General features: G+C 40.4%; 1 long non-coding RNA gene across 1 annotated transcript; it reads left to right on the top strand.

Moving 5' to 3' along the window:
* The first annotated feature begins 677 nt into the window (after positions 1–677).
* LOC115459694 lies at positions 678–26,859 on the top strand. The gene is made up of 3 exons (XR_003940321.1): positions 678–765; positions 13,418–13,466; positions 26,485–26,859. It is a non-coding gene; the product is annotated as an uncharacterized LOC115459694 (long non-coding RNA).
* Positions 26,860–27,096: the final 237 nt, after the last annotated feature.

Genomic DNA, 27,096 nt, shown 5'->3' on the forward strand with positions numbered 1-27,096 from the left:
TAAGAAGAGGACATGTGAATTATAGAAGTAAAAATTCATAATATTATTCAAGTCCTGTGAAGCTGCTAAAGTTCACCTCTGAATTGACTCTGTTATTGATCCCTCCATTCTTCCTAGTCGGTCTCATCAAATTCAGTACAAATTAAAGGTAATGCTTTCTTTTCCCCATTGGACTAAGTTGATATTTTAAGACTAGCCTTCAAGATTCATAAAATGAAAAAAGAATTAAGGATAATGATGTCTGAATTCATATATACATTTCTGGCCTAATTTGCAGCATCCTTGTTTAAACAGCTATAAAAAGTTCTAAACGAACAGGATGGGGGAGGGGGAAGAGATGTCTGCCTCAGTCTAATTTGTTTAGAAGTGTAAAAGATAAAAGATCTGATTTATTAAGGCTTTTTCTCCTCCTAATTTGTGTCTTTATATGGGGAAAAGCATAGTAAATCAGGGCCTTAGAGAATTGTTATGAAAGGTTGAGGGAGATTTCTGTTATTAATACATTTATCACCCACAACCCCAGTTCAAAGTAGGTGGCATACAAGATAAAAACTAAATTGTGTAATTTATACTTGTTGGAGTCTGTCTACTAATCAGTGTTTTCTTTATGTATGTTTTAAATCCATTCCTGACCCCTTCAGAATTTGCTTCTGACACTCTGCTTTTTTTAGGATATATGTTGGTAACACTGGAAGGGGCAAGGGTGCCTTGGTGACTGGTAGAGATCCCTCAGTGGTATGAGCATGGCTGGTGGAGATCCACTCTGTGAGTATTTCCTGTACATTTCTTTCATTATTCAGCATGGTATCTTGTCTATGACTATCTATGTGTTGGTGTTTTACCTGAAGGTTTCTTGGCTTCATTGTGCACGTTGTTTGCTCCAATATTTCATCAGCAAATTGCAATCTATATAGTTCAGAATAAGAAGAAAGTTAAGGGGTGGTGAGTATGGCTTTGAAGGTTGGGGGATGCGGAGGCAGCACCATTACTACGTGTTAACATGGCTCTTCCATTGAGGTGCAGTTCATTTATTTTTCTTTAGGAGAGCACGTGTTAAACCTTACAATGATGAACACTGGATAGTAAATGTGGCATTTATACCTAAAAAGGTTATTTGAATATCTGTGAGTATTAAAGCTGACATACATTAGTAAATAGGCACTGTAGTACTCCCCCCCCCCCCCCCGGATTAATTCCTGTGTGTGTTTGTGGGTGCAGGAGTGGGTGATGGGTTGATGCGAAGTGTGAGTCCATGCGTACTATGTAAATCCAGATAGAGTATATTTGTGACAGAAACTGAGGGGTCCTTTTACTAAGGTGCACTGAAAAATGGCTTCTGGTAGTGTAGGTGCAGGTTTTGGGCATGCACCAATCCATTTTTCAGTGCGCCTGTAAAAAAGGCCTTTTTAAAATTTTTGCTGAAAATGGACCTGCGGCAAAATCAAAATTGCCATGCATCAATTTTGGGTCTGTGACCTTACCACCAGCCATTGACCTAGCAGTAAAGTCTCATGCAGTAACCAGGTGGTAATGACCTACACTCGCCAAATGCCATTTGGCACGCGTCTGATACACGCGTCTGACAATAAAATTATTTTTCAGCCTTGCGTATTGGACACGCACCAAAAATGACATTGCGGAAAGAGCCGCGTGGTAACTCCATTTTGGCGCATGTTGGGCACCCATAGATACTTGCACGGCTTAGTAAAAGGGCCCCTGAGAGAGAGAGAGAGAGAGAGATATCTTATGAGAAAGGGAGGGGTATTTTTGAATGGGATCTAGCCAGGTATTTATGATCTGGATTGGCCACTGTTTGAAACAGGATACTGGACTTGATGGACCTTCAAGTTTGTCCCAGTTTGGCGTCATGTATGAATTGATTGTGATCCGACAAAGCTGCATTTAAGCAGACAAATGCTGTGATATCCAGCAGCATCCATGGTACTGCCTCTTCAAAAAGGCCAGTCAGTGATTCTGAAACAGAATTTTTTTACAACTCTTTATCGACACTATCTCTGTATCCTATGCCAATGGAATATGATAGAGTTTTTTAAAACAGAGGGTGGTATTGCCCAACTTCCAGGATTTCCAAAGCAGCATTTTTTTTCTTTTCCATGAAATAAAAGGAAGCTGATCAGACTTTCTTCTGTTATTCTCTAGTTAGGGTAGATATCTCAGAAAAACAAACAAAATCTGTGTAACTTGAGTGAAAGCTCCTCAATGAATATCTTTGACCCTTATTTTAGAAGCGCTATTTATGTTTTGAACATCTGAAAACCAGCATTTAGATATATCCATACTGCATGGATGTCTAAATCCTGATTCTATGAAGGCAGGATATGGATGTCTAAATTGCAGTAAGTCTTTATAGAAAAGGGGTGTGGTCTGGGCATGTATTGGGCGAGGATAGGGAGGGGCCAAAATATGGATGTTCAACTCCGAATTCAGAAGGAGAGGAGAGTAAATTTTTAATAAACTTGATAAACTTAATATCTATGTCCAGAAAGATGGATGTTGATGTTTAGACCTGATACTTGGCAGGTTACAGAATGGTGCTCTGATTGAGCAGTTGTCCCCTGGAGGGATTAAGACAAGTCACTTCTTTAATTCCCCAGTATAGCAAGAGATATGGGGCACTATGACACTTCAGGAACTCTGTGAGTCAATCTGTGCCTCAGATCTTTGCATTTAAAGAGATTGCCAATAGGAGACTTTGTTTCACGACTTGTCTGGGAATATGTTTGAGATGGTAGTTTCCTAGACCCCTGATGCAGGCTGGTAGGGATGAAACACGAGTTGTGTCAGGTCCCCTTTGTTTTTATTGAAGACTGTTGTTAATAAAGATCTTTTCTGGACAACATCTGCGAGAGGTTCTGCTTTTTTCCTCTACTGTTTGATGCCTGGTGTTCACTAAAATCCTAGAAAGTAGACAGGTCCTGCAAATTTTCTGGACTGGTGCAGACATTTGCCAGCTTATTTTCGAAAGAGAAAGACGCCCATATTTCGACCCAAATCGGGAGATGGGTGTCCGTTTCCCGTGGGCGCCCAAATCGGTATAATCGAAACCCGATTTTTGGTGTCCTCAACTGCAGTCCGTCACGGAGATGAACAAAGATCACTGGGGCGTGTCAGAGGCATGGTGAAGGCGGGACTGGGGCGTGGTTATCGCCCGAGGAGAGATGGGCGTCTTTAGCTAATAATCGAAACAAGAAGGGCGTTTTTGACGAGAATTTGGTTCGCTTTATTTGGACCCTTTTTTTCAGGTCCAAGTCCCAAAAAAGTGCCCCAACTGACCAGATGACCACCGGAGGGAATCGGGGATGACCTCCCCTGACTCCCCCAGTGGTCACTAACCCCCTCCCACCAACAAACACCCACTTTACAAACTTTTTTTCCCAGCCTGTAAGCCAGCCTCAAATGTCGTACCCACCTCCATGACAGCAGAATGTGTTCTATCCTCTGACAGCCTTTCCGTGGTTCTGATGTGGGTCTCGGGTGAGTGTGACACCTTTTCTGTTAAGGGCAGTGCAGAGTCACATCACCAATGCATTGTGGTGGGTGTAGGGTATTGGGCTCCGTGATTCCACTAGCTTGTGTCAAATGCTCACGATGTTGGTAGTTGGTAGGCTCTACTCCCATGGTGCTTTTCCCTCTGCTTACTGGGTCAGAGTGTGCCCTGTTTTGTTTCCGGTAGTCCATGAGGTAGTGGTCATTTGTGTAAGACACTTTTAGATCCCTTTCATGTGTTAGCCACGTTACAGCACTTAGTTCTTACCTTGAATGTTGCTGAAAGAGGGCATTGTACACCATTCTGCCAGCTCGGACCTACTGCTAATCTCAGTACCAGTGAGACTTGTTGCCAGTGGGGCACAACCTCTGATCTGCAGTTAACTGTGAGTAAAGGTGCTTAATCAAATAAAGGACGTTTTCAGCGAGATTAGTCTTCAGGTGTCAACTGCTGTGCCAAGGTTATACACCAGCAACAAGTCCTGTCCCTGGAGCACTTTTAGTGGGTACTGCAGTGCACTTCAGGCAGGCAGACCCAGGCCCATCCCCCCCCCCATAACACTTGTGGTGGTAAATGGGAGGCCTCTAAAACCCACTGTACCCACATTAGTTGCCCCCTTCACCCCTAAGAGCTATGGTAGTGTTGTACATTTGTCCCTCCCATGACCAAATGGCTTGGATTGGGACGTTTCTGAGCTGGGCGTTTTTAGTTTCCATTATTGCTAAAAAAAAAACCCGCCCATCTCAGAAGGGACCAAATCCATGGCATTTGGTCCGTCCAAACCGTATTTTCGAAACGAAAGATGGACGCCCATCTTTTTCGATAATACGGTCTGTCCTGCCTCTTCACATACCCGTTTTCGGAACATAGACGCCCATGGAGATGGGCGTTCACGTTCGATTATGCCCCTCTTGATTTTCTTAGGAATGAATGCAGATGCTACATACAACAGTGTTAGTGTCTATAGAAAATCTTGAGCATTTCATAACACGAAATGTTCATCTATCTGGCCATAACATACATCCCCTTTAACTTCAAAATGTTAAATCTCCTTCAACAAAAGCTGGAACACTGACCCTTATTTTAAATATCAAAGAGCTTCTCATATGAGGCTGTCATGGTCACATTGTTGGCCAGGCAGTTAGCATTCTCAATCAGAACAATACAAGCATTTCTTTTAAATCAGATTTATCATCAGCTTTCCTCATTCTAAGTAGGTGCATACATTTGACATTTTGCTATCTGACAGCAATGCAAATACATATGCGTTTTTTTTTTACCTCACAGAAAAATATCACTGCAGAAAGCTTTCCACTTTGCAAGAGATAAGGTTCACTCTGTTAGTGCAAAACCAAGCAAGAGGTAGAAAAATTGATCTCTTGATCGCAACAAAAATAAATTTCCCTAAACTGGAAAAGTAATATTAGATGAATTATACTGGAACAGATTCTCTTTAAAAAGCTATTCTGAAGTTTAAAATATCTGTAGATGGAATTGGAAATGAAATATGTTTATAAACAGCGATATTATTCTTAGATCACATTTGTTATATTTTAATGTAGCTTTAGGTAGATTTTCACTGAATTAAATCCAAATATTGGGGCCCTTTTACTAACGTGCATCAATTTGGAACTACCGCCCGGCTACCGCATGCCCTGGGTGGTAATTCCATTTTTTACATGTGTCTGATACGTGCGGCAGAAAATATTTTTTATTTCCTACTGCGTGGCACTAACCGGGTGGTAATTGGCAGTCTACACACACTGATGATTACCGCCCAGTTAACGCACGAGAACTTGCACCACTAAATCAATGGGTGGCGGTAAGGTCTCAGGCCCAAAATGGAAGCGCACTGATTTTTATTTTGCCGTACGTCCATTTTTGGCAAAAAAGGCCTTTTTTGTTGGTGCGCTGAAAAATGCACATGTGCGCATCCAATACACGCGTCTACACCAGCGCAGGCCATTTTTCACTGCACCTTAGTAAAAGGACCCCATAAATAGCAAAAGGACAGCACTGTAAGGATTCTTTAAATAGTTGTATTATATTAAGTGTTGCAAGCACAAGACAGATGTTCTCAGGTCCACCTCTTTCCCAGTTGCCAGAGTATTCTGAAAATGAGTAAGTATTTAAAAAGAGAAAACTATGGAGCCATTTTACTAAAGGGCGTTAAGCCCTAATGTATGCTGTCCCTCAGATTCTATATATGGCGCTCAAAATTGCACACACAAATTTGACCACATTCTCAATTTGCGTGCACAATTTAATTGTGTAATGAGCCAATTAATGCCAATAATTGGGCATAAAACAATCAATTAGTGGTGTAAATTGGTAACAATTTGGATTTGTGCACACATCTTGCTATTTTATAAAGATGCACATGCAAATTTTTTTGTGCGCAACTTAAAATGTGGTGTGGCCATGGGAGGGGCATGGGTGGGTCAGGGACATTCACTAAGGGCTTATTTTACAAAGCCATGCTACCGATTTCTGCGTGGTAAATAAGAGGAAGCCTGTTCAATTCTTATGGACTTCTACTCATTTGCTGTGTGAGAATCGCTAATGCGGCTTTGTAAAAGAAGCCCTTAAGATACGTGCAGTATTATAGAATTTGTAGGATCTGTGCCTAACTTACATGCAAGGATTTACACCAGGTTTCAGTTGGTGTTAATCCTCGGGCCCAAAATTGGGCACGGATCCTGGCACTAAGAGGGAGATTCAATATATGGCACCTAAAAAATTGTCACTGAAATCAGAGCCAACTAAGCGTATTCTATAATCAGTGCCTAGATTTAGGCGCTAATTATAGAATATGCTTAGTTGATATTTCAGCGCCTAAATCTACGCACATCCATTTACACCAATGAAAATGTGGCGTAAATCCCAGCATGTAGATTAAGGCGCACTGGGTCGTATTCTGGAGCCCATTTAAAAAGGAGCGGGAGGGCTAACTTGCAGGTAGGGTGTGCCAAGTCAGCATTACCACCAGGGTAGCATGTGCGCCCGGCAGTAATTCCGATTTTGGCACATGCTGAACCTCATGGTACAAAATTATTTTCTATTTTCTACTGTGGGGGTGTTTCCGACAGTAACCAGCATGCACACTCACGTTGGCATGCGCTGCATGGTTACTACGTGGGTAGTACATGAGCCCTTACTATTAGGTCAATGGGTGTTGGTAAGGGATCAGGCTGTAAATAGGCCATTTCCTGGCCCATTAAAAAATAGCCTTTTTCCTAGCCATAGTGAAAAATGGCCCAGTGCATGCCTAAAAGAAATGCCCACACTACTGCAGGCCACTTTTTACCGTGACTTTGTAAAAGGACCCCTCTATAACTAGGTGCCTAAATTTCAGAATGCCATGAAACACCCATTTCCCCACGTGCCTTAGAAGTTCGGCACACATCGTTACAAAATGTGCTTAGCGACATGTGCACCTAAATTATAATCAGTGCCAATTAGTGCTCATTCTTGCTTAAGTGCTGTTATCAGTGCTCATTAGCTTGTTGCGCTTAAGTTAAATGCGTTGTTACAAAATCCACGCCTTAATCTCTAGGCAAACTATAAAGAATCTGGGGGTAAGTGCCATTCTTTAAATAGCACTCAAATTGGAGTGCCATTTATAGAATAGTGCTCAGTGCACATTTGTTTTCAGAGCCCAAATTTGGGCACCATATCCTGAATCTAATCCTTAGGATGTGAAAACAGGCTAAGCGCATGGGAAGTTCCCATGTTAAAATGCACTAAGCCCATTTCTTAAAAAAAGGGTCCCTATCTTAATTACCATTTGCTTGTGTCCAGAAATTTTGGGGTTCCTTTACTAAGGTGTGCTAATGATTAGCATACACTAAATGATAAGATACCCATTAGAATATAATGGGCATCTTATCATTTAGTGCACGCTAAGGGCCTTTTTCTATAAAGGTAATGCTCCTAAAGTTATGTTCCTAAATGTACACATCTAAATTTAGTATGTAGGAACATAGATTATTCTCACAATTTAGAAGCATAAATTATGCTCATAAATTTAGGAGTGTAAATTTTAGGAGCATAAATGTAGGAGCATAAACTTTGTAGAATAAGGCCCAATCCCCCGGATTCTCTATAGTGTGCCTAGAGATCGGCGCCAAAATCGGCGCAGATTCTATAACAATGTGCCTAATTTAACAAGCTAATGAATGCTGATAACAGCACTTAACAAGCAATAATGAGCACTGATTGACACTGATTAGAATCTAGGCACACAACTCTCTAAGCATATTCTGTAACAATGTGTGCCAAACTTCTAACAGGTGCAGGCAAAAAGGGGCATGGTTATGGGTGAGGATATGGGCATTTCATGGGCATTCTGAAATTTATATGCGTAGTTATAGAATATGGCTCAGTGCGCCTAAATCTACGCACTGGGATTTACATCACATTTTCGTTGGTGTATAGTGTAGATTTAGGTGCTGAAATATCAACGAAGTGTATTCTATAATTGGCACCTAAATCTAGGCACCAATTATAGAATATGTTTATTTTGTAGGCGCCATATATAGAATCTGACCTAATAGGCTCTAAATTAGGAGCATTCATTTAGGAGCATAGGTTATGCTCACAATTTAGAAGCATAAATTTAGGAGTGTAAATTTAAGAGTGTAATTTAAGGAGTCCTTTTACAAAGGCACGGTAGCATTTTTAGTACGTGCTAATGATTAGTGTATACCAAATACTAGAGATGCCCGTAGGAATATATGGGCGTCTTCAGCATTTAGCGCACACTTATTTTTAGCACGTACTAAAAAGGCTAGCTCGCCTTTGTAAAAGGACCCATTTTTCTGACTTCAGGATTCCTCATGGTTAAAATGGAGCTTTATGACTTGGAAGAAGACTATCCAGTAGAGTCTTCAATGTCTATAAAAAGGAACAACTAATCATATTACTTTGACTTGCATATTAAGAGATATTTTTCAAAGTGAGAGTCAGCGTCATTCTTTATGTTCAACACTTGTTTTAGCAGCTTGCCTAGAGGTAAATTAGCACTGCAGATTTCATGCCCTAGTCAATACTTGACTCAGAATCAAACCAGTAGCCCATCTGTATTTTATCAAAATGCCAATCTGTCACTGTTTTGTCAAGGTAGCTTTAAATAGTTATACAGTAAAAGGCAATCTATGGCCCTGAAAAAAAAATCAACAACAACTGGCTTCAACAGATGTACATAGACTGGATGTCATATAAATAGTTCAGTGCTCTACCACATAAAGGGATACCCACTCACATAGTTCTAGAATGATAGTGTTATAAACCAGCCTAGCCTTTCTGTAGACATTTTGCAAAGTTTGGTTTGTTTTTTAAATCACTTATCACTGGGGGTCATACCATGAAATAAACAAGCTGTGAAAATAAGCAGTGCAGTATCTTTTGTCCTTTGCTAGCTATAAAACAACCACAAAATAGCAAGGGTTGTATTCAGATAGCTACAAACAGCTATTATAACGCATTGAAGCAAAGACACACAAACTGCTACTGTATCTTGCACAGTGCAGATGGCAAAGGATCAGACCTTTTTAATTTCTCATCACCAGTTCATTAGTAGTTCCAGCAGGTAGGGATACAGGAGGAAGGGGAATAGAGGGATGTAGAAAAGCACTGTTTTATACAGACACATTCAATGTTTTTCCCATGATTCTTCTTGATTGTTGGATGCAGCCCCATCAGTAGCGCTTACAGTACTTTACATTTAATATGAGACTTAAAGACTTTAGTAAATGTAAAGTACTGCTAGTACCATTGGTTTCCTTTTGAGCTGAGAGTTCTTATCACCATGCATATCTTCCTGTCCCTCATCCACCCGGCTCTCCCTGTCTCTCACCTAACCCACCCTCATCCTGTTAGACTGTCACTGAAATGCTTTGATGTTTCACTTATATATACTGTCATCTATCAACATTTGCTTATTTCCGATCTGACGAAGAAGGGCTACCTTCGAAAGCTAATCAAAAAAATGTATTGTTAGTCCAATAAAAAAGGTATCATCTTATTTTCTTTTCCATGTTTTATTTTATTCTTCTTCTATTGATTACCTCTATTGAGACGAAAAAGCTCATACCATTTCTGATTTAAAATGGAGGATTATAGATAAAATTGAAATTGGGTGGGAGGGAGGTGATATGACTGGTCTCTAAAATATGAAGGAACAACATTGGACATATCAACTGAATACTATATATCTGGGTGGTTTAAATTTGGAGATAGATTGGGGTTTTAATCAGCTATAGTGTTTTAGTAGTGCTCCCTTTAAATGGGAGGGATTCTGCAGAGCTAATGAAAGACATTCCACATAGAGAGAGAGAGAGAGAGAGAGAGAGAGAGAGAGAGAGAGAGAGAGAGAGAGAGAGAGTCTTTTTGCCCGGTTCCCATTTTGAAAATCAGTTGACGTATATGTAAGAGTCAAGGCAATTGAGGTGAGATTTAAGTGGGGATTATTCTTAGATTAGTAGGGTTGAGAGTTGGGTTTTTGATATGATTTTATTACATTGCAGGACCAGATCCTAAGCAGGTTTCCAAAACATGGACCATGTTGGTGTGGGTCTGTTATTATTTAATTAAAAAGCTGCTGATTATGCTAAGTTACATTTTTCTTTAAAATCTCTAAAATATTATAAAAAAGCTTTTAAGATATGCATTAAAGGTTATATGACCGATGACGATTACAGTGATTCACTGAGCAATGTCTTAGTGTGAAAAGAGGGAAAAAAACAAACAAGGGTGGAAGAACGCCAAATCCAATAAGAAGAGTCCAAATGACACAGTAGTAAGAGCACCAAAATAAAGTTTATTGGGACCCTACACAGTCCGTGTTTCGGCTCAAAAAGCCTTCATCAGGGGTCAACGGCTTGACGTATACTGATTGGCCGCTTAATCTCTCAGATCAAGGAGCACATAAACAGCATGGTGCATCCAGCAATACACAATGTGAAGGTAAACGAGTGTGTAAAGAGTTACTGCTGAAGTCAATGGCAGAGCACCCGCTACTTTATATATGTTAAATAATCCAGTGCTGGGTCATTGTCAGTTTTTGGATTTATTACCCCCACTGTGGAACTGTTGTCTATTCAAATTGATTTATTCCTGGCACAAAGCAGTGGCCCAATGCTCCTTGCTGCTTTTTAAAGGGACTGGCCAAACTATCATTACTTTCAATCACAGTCCCTCCCTGATGAATCCCCAAAATGCAATGCCAACTTCCAACTTATTTTGTCATTAAAGGCACCAATGGCATGCCACTTACACTGCAAGTATCAACAAGATTGTTTCAGCTTAAATATCCCTTCAGAATACCATAGACAAATTTCAATTGCAAAGGTGCAATTCGATCAGTTGAAGTACTAACTATATCATTACAGCTCTCCATCATCCACACAAGATCAGAGTGAATCATCTAGTTAACTTGGGAAGGGTAAGAAAAGACTAGAAATTATCTTTATTGGTTTTAAGATGAACTTGGCAAAATTACCGCAGGATGCCTCAGCATGTCCTGCGGTAAACCATATTAAGTGCTTACTACAACTTAGTAAAAGGAGCCCTAAGAAGGTAATTCTATAGAGAGGGCCAACATTTAGATGCCAAGACATGTGCATGTGTGTATATAAACCAAACATAGAGGGTAAACAGCATACATAGAAAGTACACAAACAAAAAAAGCAACACTGGGCCTTCAATACTGAGACAACAGGATTATTTTATTGGTAAACTAGCCGTTGAGCCCGTAAAAACGGGCTAGTAAAGGAAGGGGGGGTTGAAAGACCCCCCCCCCCCCCGGATAGGTCGCCGCCGCCCCTCCCCCCCGGAGTCCCCTCCGCCACCCCTCCACCCAGGCCGGGTACCTGGCTTCACTATTCAAACCGCCGGAACGCAGCACACAGCTCATCTGAGAGGCCGTCGGCCTTCCTTCTTCTCTGCATGTGTTCCGCCATCGTGTGACGTAACGTCAGCGAGGGCGGGACACAGGCAGGTAAGGAAGGTCAACGGCAGCTCAGATGAGCTGTGTGCTGCGTTCCGGCGGTTTGAATAGTGAAGCCAGGTACCCAGGCCGGGTGGAGGGTGGGTGGCGGTGGCGACTCCGGGTGGGTGGGGTGAGCGGTAGCGGCAACCCTGGGGGGGAGCAGTGGCGACAGCGGTTCCCTCACTCACAGGTGCGCAGGTTCCCTCTCTGTCACGCCCCCGTCATCACGTATTGACGCGGGGGCGGGACAGAGAGGGTCTCTACTGCGCATTTGCGAGTGAGTACGCCTCTTGCCATTTATACTGTATGTTTGATGACCCGACACGGGCCGTGTTTCGGCGTTAAACAACGCCTGCCTCAGGGGTCAGGGTTAAGATGTAAATTATTTAAAATATAAATGTGTCCAATGCCTCTGAAAACGAACATGGAAAATCTTTAAAACCAAGCTTGCTTGTCGGAATGGACAGCCTTGATGTAGGAAACAACTCTCCTGTGGTAGCATTGGGTTTTTTTTACGATTTGCGCTTGCAAAAAAACAAGGTTAACAAGCAAGCAAGCTTGGTTTTAAGGATTCTTTTCACCCTTATTTGGCAGCTTGGTCCCTAATGGTAGTACAGTGAGATTACCACTAGGATTGAACCAGTGCCATTTTGAACCCAGAGCCCAATGGGGCAGGTGCTATTGGAAATCACTTCTGCTCCAGCTACTAGACACTCAGGGCCTCCCTATAGTGTCCCAGGGTGATCTTCTAGGGTGGGAGTCCAAGAGGTGACTGGAGGTGAGAGGCCTGGAGGTGACTTCAGAGGGGCCGGAACCTATTTTGTTGATCTGAATATATTTTTGCATGGTGGGAGGAGGAGGGGCCATGACAATTCATATACAGCAGTCCTAGTCCTATAACATAAGAGTTACTGACCTGTGGTGCTGACTTACCACAGGTTAGTGCTTCCTGTGGTAAACTAAGCAGTGACAAAACACTACATTTTCCCACAGCTTAGTAACTACCCCTTAACTATGAAAGAGAAATAGTAGTATAAGCAGAATTTATAAAGACATCAACTAGAAAAATCTTCAATAAACACAGTGGAGTGGAGGAATGGCCTAGTGGTTAGAGCACAGGGCCTGATATCCAGAGGGGCTTGGTTCAAATCCCACTGCTGCTCCTCATGATCCTGGGCAAGTCACTGAACGCTCCATTGCCTCAGGTACAAACTTAGGGTCCTGTTTACTAAGCCACTCTATAGGTGCACTAGCATGTTTAGAACATTCTAAAAACACTAGTGAACCTTAGTAAACAGGGCCTCAGATTTTGAGCCCTCCTGGGACAGGGAAATACCCTGTGTACCTGAATGTAACTCACCTTGAGCTACTAGTGAAAAAGATGTGAGCAAAATCCAAATAAATAAAATAAATTGAAAACACAGGACTGCCTTAAGCAAATGAGAGAAAAAGGTATGTTCATAAACTGCCTCTGGAAAAAAAAATAACATTAAAGCAGCATATATCCAATTTAATCATACCATTCTAGAGAATCCTTCATTATAAAAATGAAATATAATTTCTCAAAAACATTATGATTTCCATTTCCATGTCTTATAGGTAGATCTTATGAAAGATTGCTTAACTTATTCAGAAGAGCAATCTGACAAACTTCCAATAGCACATTTAAATGTTTCTGCACAAGATGAGTTTACTTACAGATGCATAAAATATCAAACAGCCCATTGCACTCTGAGAGACTTTGCAACCCTCTAACAAGGTAGCAAGTTTTACTGAAGCTTCTTTTAGTAACTCATGTAAAGAGTAAATATATAAATCTTGTGATATAAATTATATCCTGGTTATTATACTTTTGTAATCTTTTTTTACTGTTATGTATTCACTGGCAAATTTGCCTCTTAATCATCCTATCCCTGTAGTGCAAGGACATCATTCAGAGCTACTCCTCACTACAGAAGCCCCCATAAGGTAAGAGTCATAAAAGGCAATTCTATAAGGCACATTTAAATTAAGGTATCAATTGCACACCAGTGTTTACAGGATACTAGCACTTACGTGTGGGATTGGTACCCTTAACTTGTAAATACATGCTTAAATGCTAGTAAACATGGTGTGCATGTAGCTTAGTATGCAAAGGGAAGTAGGATGCACCTGTGGGCAGACCATGGATGTGTCTTGGGTGTCTCGCCTAGCAATGCACACAATATATAGAATACTTTGCATTGCGTGCACTGCAAGGTGCTTTTAAATGCAGCAGCTTATGGGGTCCTTTTATTAAGGTGTACTAACAGATTTAGCACGTTAACGATTAGCAGATGTCATATGATGATGACCATAGGGATATAATGGGTGTCTTATCATTTATAGTTTATTAATTTACTATACCGCCTTACATATCAAAGCAGTTTACAACTGTAGTAATAAAAACATTGGCCAGTGTTGGAAACAGGATACTGGACTTGATGGACCTTTGGTCTGTCCCAGTGTGGCAATACTTATGTACTTATATACAAAAAGTAATGAAAAGAAATATAATTTGGACACTAAAGCACACTCATAACAGGCCATACAACCACACTACATCTCCCAGATACAATATCAATTTCCACCAAAGGCATTAGTAAAGAAGTAGGCCTTAAGAAGACGTTTAAACTAACCCAAAAGAGCTTTCATCCCTCAGTTATCCTACAAGTTCATTTGAGAAAACGGGACCTATCACAAAAAACACCCAATTCCTTGTTCTAGTCAAGCGGGCCTCATGCACACCAGCCCCCCCCCCCCCCCCCCACCAGTATTCAGTCAGCAGCGGTCAGCGTTTTTTAAAAACGTTGATCATCGCTGGGTAAATCATCCTCTGATATTTAGTGCCAGGCCATGTCCGGGTACCAGCAGTGAATATCGGGGGATATTTATGAGTGGGCAGGCTGCTGGAGCTTATGCGTGCCTGCTCCACCCCCGCGGCCCCAAACAACAGCCCCCCCATAACATCCCTGCCTCCCCCGTCTTGCCCTCTCCCCCTGGACAGCAGCTCCCCCCAGACAGTAGCACTAATCCCATCCCACCTCCCAGTTTGGACAAGACACTCCCCAGGACATATCTGACTTCCCTGGTGGTCCAGCAAGGTGTTGGGGGCAGGAGTGAACCCCCCCTCGCTCCTGCCCCTAGCGACAGCTTCTTGAAAATGGCTTCCGCAATCTTTCATATTGGATTTACAACCTGCTTAGCAGTTGACTGAGATAATTTGCAATCTTTCAACTCTGCTCTTTATTTTAAAGCACTTGGGCTACTTTTGCCTTTACTGTACCTTTCTATCAAGATGTCCTAAGTTCCATGTTTTGATACCTTTCAAAGAAGCCTTACTCCAAACCATGCACTCTTGAATGAATGTCAGATTTCCCTCAAGTTCTAATTTAAAAGCTGCTCTATCTCCTTTTTAAATGTTAGCACCAGCAGCCTGATTTCACCCTGGTTAAGGTGGAGCCCATCATTTTTGAATAGGCTACACCCCTTCCCCACAATGTTGCCTAGTTCCTAACAAATCTAAATCTTTTCTCCCTGTACCATAGTACAGGAGATGATAAGAATACAGAAGGCAGCAGCCCAAGAGACAATAGCCAAAAAGGGATTATTTTGCCTTTAGCAGCTGTCATTCTTCTTGGGTGGAACTCTTGGGTGTAGGCAACCTGCTTAGACTTCAGTGATCTAAGAACCACTGAGAAGCCCAGAAGCAAAGCAAAAACATGATTCTTCTGTTTTTAGCTTCTGTAATCTTCTTTAAATTTTGCCCTTGGGCTGATGCAATCACCAGGACTTCAGTGATCCAAGGTTGGCTCCCAGGAACAAGAAATAAAGACAAGAGTCAGGAAACTGACCAGAAGCTGCCTGTACCAAGGAACAATGAAGCACAGTGAGCCAGCAGCCATCACAGGGATTGGTTGGGTATAAATAACTATGAAACATCTTGGTGGGGAGTGAAATAGGCTTTTTAGCACGAGCAGCTAAAACTGTCATGAACACTATACAACATACCTAACATCTAGGCATGAGCCACAATACACTAGCCCAGTGGTTCCAAAACCTGGTCCTGGAGCCAGTCAGGTTTTCAGTATATCCACAATGAATATTCATGAGGTAGATTTGTATGCAGTGGAGGCAGGAGATGCCTAAATGTAATGACGTCTTTGTGAAGGACCTATCACCCTGACACAGCATGGTGAAACATAGCCCATGTTGGCGCAGGTCTGAGAACTTTAAAAGATAAGTTCTAATGATCGGACTTAGAATTTGTATAAGATATTTAAAAGTATTTTGTAAAAAAAGTGAGAAAGTCTTATGAAAAAGCATTATTGAGTAACTGGAGCCGATGACAATGCAGGTAAGTCACAGGAGATATTCCTGTTTGAAATGAGTTGCTGCCGAGGATGAGTGTTGATGTTATCCACTCACTTTTTGGAGTTTTGGAAGTGATTGGGTTGTTATTGTTGGAATAATGTATTGTATTTTACATGCATTGCCTGTCACCAATTTTTTCTCTGTGATTACTCTGTGACCTCTGATGTGAATTGTTCTGAGAGGTCACACCCATGCAACTTCCTGTGGGGGTTAGGCACAGCACATGGAGCTCATGATCTCTCTCCTAAGCTGAGGATCTATGGTGTGAGCATCCATTACCATCTAAGCACATGGAAAGAGCTGATAATCCAAATGTATAGTATTATGTATATATAAGCCTGTCTGAATATAATCTAACTACAAACTGTGAGTAAACAGATGTTTTGTTACTTCAACTTTAAAGTGACTCAGCAGTGAATTATTCTGGGGTGTATGAGAGAGATGAAGAAAAGAAATTAACATTTCTAAAGCTGAAGCTGTGTGTATAAAATCTGCTAATTATTTACTACAAATAATCCAACAAAAGGGTTATGGGCCCAGGGCCAGGAATTGAAAAAGGGAGAAATATTACCAGGCAGTAAAAAAAAAGCCACACTTTTTTCTCTTAAGTTTTAAAAGAAAGATTCAGTCTGTCTCTCTCTCCCCCCACACAGCAGACAGAAGGCAAGGCTAAGAAAATGGCTGAGGGAGGAAATTCACCATTTTTCTACTCTCTCAAGGTGCCTAAATTAACTGAATTTAATTATCAGCAGTGGGAACTAAGATTCATATGTCTCCTTCAAGCAAAGAAATTAAATATATGTTTAGACCAAAACAGAACAGCTGAAAATATGGCTGAATGGGACAATGCAAACTATTATGTGAAGTGCATGTTTTTGGAAGCTCTCTCAGAGAAACAAGCAATATTGCTGGAAGAAAAAGATACAGCAAACGAAATTTTATATAAACTGAGAACTATGTATGCAACTACATATGCAAAACAGCAACCAATTTGGTTAGCAGAGTTGAATGAGACCAAATTAAGGGATAAAAGTTAATGTAATGATCACATTATGCATCTTATGTCTTCATTTCAAAAGTTAGAACTTTCTGGAATTCCCATGTGTGATGCATTGAAAAGAGCATTTCTTTTTACCTCACTATCAAAGAAGTTTGATGTTTTTAGGTCTGTAAATGAAGCCATTGAAGGGCAATCTTTTGAACAGGCAGCATCAAAACTGAGGCAGGAATGCATAATTAATGATTCTGAGGAGAAGTGTTCTCAAAGTCAGTCAGAGAGAAATGAAACAAATTTCTTGGCAAAGAACAGAGGAAGGCGGAGCTATGGGAAAACTCCACCCAAGGACAAGCTGATTTGCTACTCATGTGGAAAGGAGGGACATGTATCTAAATGGTGTAAGGAAACACAAAACACTCCCTTTAGCTCACCTAAGCCAATGGAACAAAAGAATTCTCCAACCAGGAAATGTATGAAGGACAATAATAAACATAAGAGCTTTCTAATGGTAGAAAAATCTTTGACTATGGTAAATAATAATTCAAATGAAAGTACTTGGATTTTGGATTCGGGGAGCACATGCCATTTAACCAATTGTAAGGATTTCTTTCAGGAAATGTGTCCAGAAGAAGGTATTCTTAAAACTGCAAACGCAGGGACTGCTAAGATCCAAGCAAAAGGCATTGGATTCTTAAAATGCAAAGTGTCTAATGAAGTTAAAGAAATTCCTGTAAGTGATGTCTTGTATATTCCCCAAGCAGTTTGCAATATGCTTAGTGTATCTACATTAGATAAGAAGGGATTTGCGATTCATTTTGAAAACAGTAAGTGCACAATCTCTAAAAATGATGAAGTGTATGCTGAAGCTTTTATGCATAATGATATTTATAAACTGAGCATTTCAGGTGAAGCCTCACATATGGCGCAAGTAAGGAAGAATGATGGTAAATGTAGTCTGGAAATCTGGCATCGCCGCCTGGGACATCGTGATTTTAAGGTGATCCAGGATCTTTACAGTAAGCAACTAGCCACCGGCATTCAAATCAGTGCAGATGCTGGTAAAATGGAGAAATGCATAGACTGTGTTACTCAAAAAGGTGTGAGACCCTCATTTCCTGCATACACAGGAAATAGGAGTAATAAAGTACTGGACTTAATACACAGTGACTTATGTGGACCGTTTAATATCCCATCATTGGGAAATAACAGATTTGTGCTAATATTCTTGGATGATTTCTCTAGATACTGTGTGGCCTATTTGCTGAAAGAAAAAAGTCAAGTCACAGACATGCTGAAGAAATACGTAGCCATGGTGAGCAATAAATTTGAAAGAAAACCAAAGGTTCTTCAGACCGACAATGGTGGTGAGTTCACTTCACAAAGCATTCGCACATTTCTAGAACAAGAAGGCATTCAGCATATCACAACAGTAGCTTATACACCAGAGCAAAATTCTGTTGCAGAGAGAAAATTTAGGTCACTTGTGGAAATGACCAGATGTATGCTGTCAGATAGCAATCTCCCTAAAAGACTATGGGGGGAAGCCATTCTCACAGCAGTGTACCTACAAAACAGAATGCCAACTAAAGGCACTGAGCGCACACCACATGAGACATGGCATGGTAGGAAGCCAAACCTGTCACACATAAGAACATTTGGAAGTACAGCATATGCTCATATACCAAAGCAAAGAAGGCATAAGCTGGATTCCACAACAGAAAGGGGCATTTTAGTTGGCTATGCTCCAGGACACAAAGGATATAGAATTTTGAATCTGAAAACTGGCATTGTTGGCATAAGACATGTTACATATTTTGATGAAAACAAAAGGGTTGATAAAGGCTGGATTATCCCAGATGAGCCTTATCATCCAGAATATGAAACTAGAACCATAATAGACATGCCAGTGTATATAAATGCCATACCAAGGCAGATGTCTGAAAGCAACTCATCTGTATCTAACGAGGAACAGGCAGAGGAAGCAGACACAGAAAGGATCATTGCAGAAGACAGTACAGTTGGAGAAGGGGAATCAATTGGAGAAGGACTCTCAGATTTAGAGGATGCGGAAAGGTCAGACCAACCTGTTGTCAGACGCTCATCCAGGGAAAACAAAGGTGTTCCACCCCCAAGACTGTCTTACCTAACAAAGTCAGCAGAAGCTCAAGAGCCCTTAACATGGGATGAGATTGAGAAAATGCCAGCAGAAGAAGCTGCTGAATGGCGTAAAGCTGCACAAGAAGAAATTGATGCATTGGATAAAAATAATACTTGGATTCTTACAAAATTACCTCCTGGCAAGAAAGCTATAGGATGCAAATGGGTATTCAAGTTAAAAAGGAATGCACAAGGAAAAGTGGAAAGGTATAAAGCCAGATTAGTCGCAAAGGGATATCTTCAAAAATATGGAGAAGATTTTGATGAAGTGTTTGCACCTGTAGTGAAACACACGACAATTAGAACACTTCTGAGCATTGCAGTCTCAAAAGGCATGCAAGTCAACCACATTGATGTGAAAACAGCATTTCTTCATGGAGATATAACTGAAGACTTGTACATGGAACAGCCAACAGGTTTCATAAATACAAAACAAAGACAGCTAGTGTGTAAATTAAACAAAGGTCTTTATGGATTAAAGCAAAGTGCAAAATGTTGGAATGACAAATTGCATGAAATATTGACAAATTTAGGATTTAAGCAAGGTGAAGCAGATAAATGCTTGTACACTAGGTGCAGAAATGGACAATATGCATACATTTTAGCTTTTGTTGATGATCTGCTCATTGCAAGCGAAAGTGAGCAAGAGTACAAGGACATTGTAAAATATTTAAACCAGAATGTTGAGATAAAAGAACTTGGTAATGTGTCATACTATCTTGGTATAGAAATTCAGAAACAAAATGATGGTTCTTATCTTCTAAGCCAGAAGCAGAAAATAAATGAGCTTATTGAAAGTTTAGGTATGCAAGATGCCCAAGTTGTAAGCACTCCCATGATCACTGATTTTCTGAAGAATGAAACAGTAAGAGAACCTTTACCAGATAACATCCAATATAGATCAGCCATAGGTAAGCTTTTATATCTGACTACCACATACAGGGCTGATATAGCAAATGCGGTAGGAATTTTGAGCAGAAGGGTCAGCTCACCTACCAAATCAGATTGGACTGCAGTTAAAAGTGTTGGATTATTTGTAGTAAATAATTAGCAGATTTTAGTACACACAGCTTCAGCTTTAGAAATGTTAATTTCTTTCTTCATCTCTCTCTCATTCACCCCTGAATAATTCACTGCTGAGTCACTTTAAAGTTGAAGTAACAAAACATCTGTTTACTCACAGTTTGCAGTTAGATTATAATCAGACAGGCTTATATATACATATTACTATACATTTGTATTATCAGCTCCTTCCATGTGCTTAGATGGTAATGGATGCTCACACCACCATAGATCCTCTCAGGTTAGGAGAGATCATGAGCTCCATGTGCTCCATGTGCTGCATGTGCTGCATCTAACCCCCACAGGAAGTTGCATAGCTGTGTGACCTCTCTAAGTAATTCACATCAGAGGTCACAGAGTAATAGCAGAGAAATAATAGGTGACAGGCAATGCATGTAAAATACAATTACATTCCAACAAACCCCTTCTCATGCATAACTGTCATGCAATTATTTATTCATACAAAGTCCAAGCTTTATACGCAGATTCACAAAATGTTCTCTGGGTAACGGTTTTGTCATGATGTCAGCTGTCATCTCACTGGTGTGACAATAGTGTAGACTGATGACCCCTTCTTTCGCCAACTCTCGCACGTTGTGGTATTTCGTTGCGATGTGCTTGGTGCGTGACTGAACCTTGTCATTCTGTGACAGTCGGATGCAGCTCTGATTATCTTCCATTATCTGGATTGGTCTCTGTTCAGCTATTCCGAAATCCAGCAAAAGTTTTTCAATCCACATCAGTTCTCAGCACGCTTCCGATACGGCCACGTATTCAGCTTCTGTAGAAGACAAACTCACAATACTTTGTTTATGACTGGCCCATGAAATTTGTACATTTCCATACATAAACACATATCCACTTGTGGATTTATAATTAGAATGATCCCCTGCCCAATCTGAATCACAGTAACATATTAGTTTTGGATTACTATTGGCTGAAATCTTTAATTTACAATCAATGGTACCCTTTAAATACCTTACCATCCTTTTAACTGCAGTCCAATCTGATTTGGTAGGTGAGCTGACCCTTCTGCTCAAAATTCCTACTGCATTTGCTATATCAGCCCTGTATGTGGTAGCTAGATATAAAAGCTTACCTATGGCTGATCTATATTGGATGTTATCTGGTAAAGGTTCTCTTACTGTTTCATCCTTCAGAAAATCAGTGATCATGGGAGTGCTTACAACTTGGGCATCTTGCATACCTAAACTTTCAATAAGCTCATTTATTTTCTGCTTCTGGCTTAGAAGATAAGAACCATCATTTTGTTTCTCAATTTCTATACCAAGATAGTATGACACATTACCAAGTTCTTTTATCTCAACATTCTGGTTTAAACACTTTACAATGTCCTTGTACTCTTGCTCACTTTTGCTTGCAATGAGCAGATCATCAACAAAAGCTAAAATGTATGCATATTGTCCATTTGTGCACCTAGTGTACAAGCATTTATCTGCTTCACCTTGCTTAAATCCTAAATTTGTCAATATTTCATGCAATTTATCATTCCAACATTTTGCACTTTGCTTTAATCCATAAAGACCTTTGTTTAATTTACACACTAGCTGTCTTTGTTTTGTATTTATGAAACCTGTTGGCTGTTCCATGTACAAGTCTTCAGTTATATCTCCATGAAGAAACGCTGTTTTCACATCAATGTGGTTTACTTGCATGCCTTTTGAGACTGCAATGCTCAGAAGTGTTCTGATTGTCGTGTGTTTCACTACAGGTGCAAACACTTCATCAAAATCTTCTCCATATTTTTGAAGATATCCCTTTGCCACTAATCTGGCTTTATACCTTTCCACTTTTCCTTGTGCATTCCTTTTTAACTTGAATACCCATTTGCATCCTATAGCTTTCTTGCCAGGAGGTAATTTTGTAAGAATCCAAGTATTATTTTTATCCAATGCATCAATTTCTTCTTGTGCAGCTTTATGCCATTCAGCAGCTTCTTCTGCTGGCATTTTCTCAATCTCATCCCATGTTAAGGGCTCTTGAGCTTCTGCTGACTTTGTTAGGTAAGACAGTCTTGGGGGTGGAACACCTTTGTTTTCCCTGGATGAGCGTCTGACAACAGGTTGGTCTGACCTTTCCGCATCCTCTAAATCTGAGAGTCCTTCTCCAATTGATTCCCCTTCTCCAACTGTACTGTCTTCTTCAATGATCCTTTCTGTGTCTGCTTCCTCTGCCTGTTCCTCGTTAGATACAGGTGAGTTGCTTTCAGACATCTGCCTTGGTATGGCATTTATATACACTGGCATGTCTATTATGGTTCTAGTTTCATATTCTGGATGATAAGGCTCATCTGGGATAATCCAGCCTTTATCAACCCTTTTGTTTTCATCAAAATATGTAACATGTCTTATGCCAACAATGCCAGTTTTCAGATTCAAAATTCTATATCCTTTGTGTCCTGGAGCATAGCCAACTAAAATGCCCCTTTCTGTTGTGGAATCCAGCTTATGCCTTCTTTGCTTTGGTATATGAGCATATGCTGTACTTCCAAATGTTCTTATGTGTGACAGGTTTGGCTTCCTACCATGCCATGTCTCATGTGGTGTGCGCTCAGCGCCTTTAGTTGGCATTCTGTTTTGTAGGTACACTGCTGTGAGAATGGCTTCCCCCCATAGTCTTTTGGGGAGATTGCTATCTGACAGCATACATCTGGTCATTTCCACAATTGACCTAAATTTTCTCTCTGCAACAGAATTTTGCTCTGGTGTATAAGCTACTGTTGTGATATGTTGAATGCCTTCTTGTTCTAGAAATGTGCGCATGCTTTGTGAAGTGAACTCACCACCATTGTCGGTCTGAAGAACCTTTGGTTTTCTTTCAAATTTGTTGCTCACCATGGCTACGTATTTCTTCAGCATGTCTGTGACTTGACTTTTTTCTTTCAGCAAATAGGCCACACAATATCTAGAGAAATCATCCAAGAATATTAGCACAAATCTGTTATTTCCCAATGATGGGATATTAAACGGTCCACATATGTCACTGTGTATTAAGTCCAGCACTTTATTACTCCTATTTCCTGTGTATGCAGGAAATGAGGGTCTCACACCTTTTTGAGTAACACAGTCTATGCATTTCTCCATTTTACCAGCATCTGCACTTATCTGAATGCCGGTGGCCAGTTGCTTACTGTAAAGATCCTGGATCACCTTAGAATCACGATGTCCCAGGCGGCGGTGCCAGATTTCCAGACTACATTTACCATCATTCTTCCTTACTTGCGCCATATGTGAGGCTTCACCTGAAATGTTCAGCTTATAAACATCATTATGCATAAAAGCTTCAGCATACACTTCATCATTTTTAGAGATTGTGCACTTACTGTTTTCAAAATGAATCACAAATCCCTTCTTATCTAATGTAGATACACTAAGCATATTGCAAACTGCTTGGGGAATATACAAGACATCACTTACAGGAATTTCTTTAACTTCGTTAGACACTTTGCATTTTAAGAATCCAATACCTTTTGCTTGGATCTTAGCAGTCCCTGCGTTTGCAGTTTTAAGAATACCTTCCTCTGGACACATTTCCTGAAAGAAATTCTTACAATTGGTTAAATGGCATGTGCTCCCCGAATCCAAAATCCAAGTACTTTCATTTGAATTATTATTTACCATAGTCAAAGATTTTTCTGCCATTAGAAAGCCCTTGTGTTTATCTTTGTCCTTCATACATTTCCTGGTTTGAAAATTCTTTAGTTCCATTGGCTTAGGTGAGCTAGAGGGAGTGTTTTGTGTTTCCTTACACCATTTAGATACATGTCCCTCCTTTCCACATGAGTAGCAAATCAGCTTGCCCTTGGGTGGAGTTTTCCCATAGCTCCGCCTTCCTCTGTTCTTTGCCAAGAAATTTGTTTCATTTCTCTCTGACTTGCTTTGAGAACACATCTCCTCAGAATAATTTATTATGCATTCCTGCCTTAGTTTTGATGTTGCCTGTTCAAAAGATTGCCCTTCAATGGCCTCATTTACAGACCTAAAAACATCAAACTTCTTTGATAGTGAGGTAAAAAGAAATGCTCTTTTCAATGCATCACACATGGGAATTCCAGAAAGTTCTAACTTTTGAAATGAAGACATAAGATGCATAATGTGATCATTACATTTACTTTTATCCCTTAATTTGGTTTCATTCAACTCTGCCAACCAAATTGGTTGCTGCTTTGCATATGTAGTTGCATACATAGTTCTCAGTTTATATAAGATGTCCTTTGGTGTATCTTTTCCCTCCACTAATATGGCTTGTTTCTCTGAGAGAGCTTCCAAAAGCATGCACTTCACATAATAGTTTGCATTGTCCCATTCAGCCATATTTTCAGCTGTTCTGTCTTGGTCTAAGCATATATTTAATCCTTTTGCTCGAAGGAGACATATAAATCTTAGTTCCCACTGCTGATAATTAAACTCAGTTAATCTAGGCACCTTGAGAGAATAGAACAATGGTGAATTTCTTCCCTCAGCCATTTTCTTAGCCTTCTGTCTGCTGTGTGAGGGGAGAGAGAGACAGACTGAATCTTTCCTTTAAAACTTAAGAGAAAAATGTGGCCTTTTTTTCTGCCTGGTAATATTTCTCTTCTTTTTCAATTCCTGGCCCTGGGCCCATAACCCTTTTGTTGGATTATTTGTAGTAAATAATTAGCAGATTTTAGTACACACAGCTTCAGCTTTAGAAATGTTAATTTCTTTCTTCATCTCTCTCTCTCATTCACCCCTGAATAATTCACTGCTGAGTCACTTTAAAGTTGAAGTAACAAAACATCTGTTTACTCACAGTTTGCAGTTAGATTATAATCAGACAGGCTTATATATACATATTACTATACATTTGTATTATCAGCTCCTTCCATGTGCTTAGATGGTAATGGATGCTCACACCACCATAGATCCTCTCAGGTTAGGAGAGATCATGAGCTCCATGTGCTCCATGTGCTGCATGTGCTGCATCTAACCCCCACAGGAAGTTGCATAGCTGTGTGACCTCTCTAAGTAATTCACATCAGAGGTCACAGAGTAATAGCAGAGAAATAATAGGTGACAGGCAATGCATGTAAAATACAATTACATTCCAACAAAAAGGATGGTAAGGTATTTAAAAGGTACCATTGATTGTAAATTAAAGATTTCAGCCAATAGTAATCCAAAACTAATATGTTACTGTGATTCAGATTGGGCAGGGGATCATTCTGATTATAAATCCACAAGTGGATATGTGTTTATGTATGGAAATGTACAAATTTCTTGGGCCAGTCATAAACAAAGTATTGTGAGTCTGTCTTCTACAGAAGCTGAATATGTGGCTGTATCAGAAGCATGCAGAGAACTGATGTGGATTGAAAAACTTTTGCTGGATTTTGGAATAGCTGAACAGAGACCAATCCAGATAATGGAAGATAATCAGAGCTGCATCAGACTGTCACAGAATGACAAGGTTCAGTCACGCACCAAGCACATCGCAACGAAATATCACAACGTGCGAGAGCTGGCGAAAGAAGGGGTCATCAGTCTAGACTATTGTCACACCAGTGAGATGACAGCTGACATCATGACCAAACCGTTACCCAGAGAACGTTTTGAGAATCTGCGAATAAAGCTTGGACTTTGTATGAATTAATAATTGCATGACAGTTATGCATGAGAAGGGGTTTGTTGGAATAATGTATTGTATTTTACATGCATTGCCTGTCACCAATTTTTTCTCTGTGATTACTCTGTGACCTCTGATGTGAATTGTTCTGAGAGGTCACACCCATGCAACTTCCTGTGGGGGTTAGGCACAGCACATGGAGCTCATGATCTCTCTCCTAAGCTGAGGATCTATGGTGTGAGCATCCATTACCATCTAAGCACATGGAAAGAGCTGATAATCCAAATGTATAGTATTATGTATATATAAGCCTGTCTGAATATAATCTAACTACAAACTGTGAGTAAACAGATGTTTTGTTACTTCAACTTTAAAGTGACTCAGCAGTGAATTATTCTGGGGTGTATGAGAGAGATGAAGAAAAGAAATTAACATTTCTAAAGCTGAAGCTGTGTGTATAAAATCTGCTAATTATTTACTACAAATAATCCAACAGTTATTACATGATAGTTTTCTATTTAGACATTTTTCTCCTCAATGAATAGGATAGATCCTGAAAAAAGGCTGTTCTGTTACTACTAGCTCATATTTCCAAAGCACTACCAGGCACGTACAACTCTGGTTGGACATAATAAGAAACTGCCTCTTTTCCACAGAGCTTAAAATCTAGTCAAAACAAATAAACATGAAAAACAAGAGATTCTGAGAGATTGTATTATAGAGAAGTGGTCAGGCTACAAAAGCATATGTGCATATTTTCTGTCTCTGCAGGTCTCAGGTTACCTATCTCAGTAATTCTGTCCAACTTCTTCGGGATTGCTAGTGTCCTAGTCATGTGACCTGCCATCATCCTGATCCCGGAAGGAGGTTTAAAGCTTTCACATTGGCGGCAGTTTGCACCACGGCAGCATGCACCCAGGGAGCAGATAATGCTGGTTGGGCGAGTTCCTTGGGGCGAAATATGGGGACGAACTCCCATCTATCTGACAATTCTGGCAAATACCTTAGCATTTTGTATTCTATTGTATTTGGAGTTCCCTATGACTATGTCTTCTTTTTGTTCTGTTGATGCCGGTGGTCATTATGTCTCATCTGCCCCAGCCTTTATTGATTTCTCATCGTTGGTTCTTAGTGGAGGGTACTACAACAACCATTGACACTCCCTGTTGCAACAATTGTATTGAGCTAGGTCTCTTGAACTGTCAATCTCTCTGATTTAATTCCTGTCTGCCAAGGGACCTTTTAGGTATGTCAGTGATCATAGGCGCCCGGTATAAGAGGCTTGGGGAGGCTATGCCTCCCCAGCCACAGCAGGATGGATCAGCTGTTTCTATAGAAATGCTAAATAGTAGTAGTAGTAGTTCTCTGGCAGTCCCGCTGCTC

This window comes from Microcaecilia unicolor, unplaced genomic scaffold, assembly GCF_901765095.1.
Source record: "Microcaecilia unicolor unplaced genomic scaffold, aMicUni1.1, whole genome shotgun sequence".
Lineage (NCBI taxonomy): Eukaryota > Metazoa > Chordata > Amphibia > Gymnophiona > Siphonopidae > Microcaecilia > Microcaecilia unicolor.